Here is a 2954-nt window from a genome sequence, read left to right on the forward strand (position 1 = left end):
TTTTGCCCATCTCTACTGTCCAATTATGTGTAATTTTTTAGTTCTACAGTAACACTGAACATTTGGGTCTTTTACTCACACAGTCAGAGGAGTCCCTTGTTTTATCTTCCTTGGGTCACCAAAAAGATGAGAAAGAAGATCACCTTAAAGGTGAGGCATGATTCCATTTCACACAAATGCCCTTTAAGCATCATGCACATGTAATAAATGTCTCAGAGCATAAACAGCTCAGGATTGACAGGCAGACACTGGAACCATTTGAGAACCTCAGAGTTGTCACAGCAGCTGCCATAACGTGTCTATGCCAGGCTGGCCATGGCCCATTCATGTCCCAGAAACTGTTCAAATAAGATCTGTGCAGCACCAGTACAAACTGAATTGATTTGAAACTTCATCTGACATTCAGGAGGTGGAAGTGCACTTTTATTCCTTGGCTATGCCAGATGTATCTTGTGCCCCCATAACTGCACCACACCTGCACAGAGCATTCTAGGTGCAGACGACTCTGAGGTTGTCAAATGGTTCCAGTGTCTGCCTGTCAATCCTGAGCTGTTTATGCATCAAATGAACTCTATCAACATGTAACTTTTCTCCAGTATTACCTTCATTTAATGTGTAATTCTATGCTGGTCTCTAACCATAATAAAGCTTGATTCTTCTGAGATCTAGGAAAGTCATCATAACAAATCCTCTTAAAATATACTAGGGATGTGCGAAACGTTTTGGGTACAGAACGATTTGTACCCGAAACGACCAATTTCGGGTGATTCAGGGCCGAACCGAATCACCCCCGAAGATTTCTGAAAAATTTCGGATCCGAAACAAATCACCTCTGTTTCAGATCCGAAATATTTGGATGTATAGGACCTCCATTTTGTGGCCTTCTTCCCCCCACCACCCCATTTTGAGCAATGGCGTCTATTTGAATTTCCCGCATTTTTGCCTCCCATTGACTTCAAGGCAAATAGGTCTGATGTGACATCTGTTTGAATTTTGGGTCCCAGGGAGAAAATAGTGGGGTGGGGTGGTAGTGCCTAATGGGTGGAGGCTACCACCCCAATTGCAGAGGGATTGGGAAAGGGGCTGATTTTTGGTGAATTTTTGAAGTTTTAGTGTCTTTGGGACAGATTGGGGGCATAACGTGGGATCTGGGCCAAAAGAGTGGGGTGGGGTGGTAGTGCCTAATGGGTGGAGGCTACCACCCCAATTGCAGAGTGATTGGGTAGAGGGCTGATTTTTGGTGAATTGTTGAAATGTACGCGTCTTTAAGGTTTTCCCCATTAGGTATAATGGAGGGTGTATCGCTTCATGTCAGGGGGAAAGGGGTGGCCTAGAGTGGTGTGGGGTTGGTGGTAGTGCCGGGTAGGGGCAAGGAAGCTACCTGAATTTTTTCAAAGGATTTGGGCAGAGGGCTGATTTTTGGTGAATTGTTGAAGTTTACGCGTCTTTAAGGTTTTTCCTCATAAGGTATACATGGAGCTTTCACCCGCCACATAAGTGCACTTGGGGGGTGCTGGGGTGGCCCAGAGCGAGTGATGGTGGTGTAGTGCACATAGGGTGCCAACCACCCCCATGGGTTGCTAACCCATGGGGTACAGAGTTCTGTTTCAGAGGTATTCTGAGTGTGGATTCTATGATAGCAAATTAGAGTGGATTCATGGTGTCTCATTGAAAATCTCATTTGCTATCATACCGTAGAATCTACACTCAGAATACCTCAGAAACAACAGAACCCTGTACCCCATGGGTTAGAAACCCATGGGGGTGGTTGGCACCCTATGTGCACTACACCACTCGCTCTGGGCCACCCCAGCACCCCCCAAGTGCACTTATGGGGCTGCTGAAAGCTCCATTATACCTTATGAGGAAAAACCTTAAAGACACGTAAACTTCAACAATTCACCAAAAATCAGCCCTCTGCCCAAATCCTTTGAAAAAATTCAGGTAGCTTCCTTGCCCCAACTCGGCACTACCACTCCCCCCCACTCTTTTGGCCCCAGGATCCATTTTTTAATCTGAATCGATTCAGATTCGGATTAATTCGGATCCGAATCGAATCAGGGGTGATTCGGACGGGCAATATTCGGATACAAAACAGAACAGGGGTGTTTCGGTTTGGATCTGAAATGAAACACCGAAAATCCAAATTGCACACCCCTAAAATATACTGATGTATTTGCAATGTAATCTTGAATATATGTAAAAGCAGACCTTCAAACGTTTGTTTGTTTGTTTGTTTGTTTGTTTGTTTGTTTGTTTGTTTAACATATTTTTATTTGACTCAAAACTTGTATCTCTGGGCAGTTTACAATTAAAACCGGTTTACAATTAAATTTGCTGCAACTTCTACTAAAATCTCCTCCCCTGCCAAAACCAAAAATGGCACCCATGCCAATCAGTTACAGTTTCACCATGTCTATCCCTTTCCCATATCGCCACTTGCCTAGGGAGCTAGGGTTCCACCCTGGGCGGTGGCCGGGGGGGGGGCGGAATCTGTCTAACAACTGGATCTGAAATATATATTTTCAAATATCCAAAATGTGAAAGGTGAAATTGGAAAGTTCAGATTTTGGATATGAGATTCTCAATTCAGAATTTCTATTCAGATTTGGAATGTGAAATTTCACCCTACATTGGAAATTTGAGTCTTTTAGACCTGTTGACATTTTCTGATCTATTTATTTATTTATTTATTTATTTATTTATCAATCATATTTTTATACCGCCCAAAACTTACATCTCTGGGCGATTCACAACAAGATAAAAACATTAAAACATTAGTTAAAAACAAACACAAGAAATTTAAAACACAACAATTTAAAATGTTTAAAACAATATTCTAAAACAACATTAAAAACAATCAAAACAGTATCAGTTAAAAGCCTAGGTGAACAGATGCGTCTTTAAGAACTTTTGGCATCATATATGAAATCTTCTAAACGGTTGACTATGCA

The sequence above is a fragment of the Hemicordylus capensis genome, chromosome 3 (assembly GCF_027244095.1).
Source record: "Hemicordylus capensis ecotype Gifberg chromosome 3, rHemCap1.1.pri, whole genome shotgun sequence".
Classification (NCBI taxonomy): Eukaryota; Metazoa; Chordata; class Lepidosauria; order Squamata; family Cordylidae; genus Hemicordylus; species Hemicordylus capensis.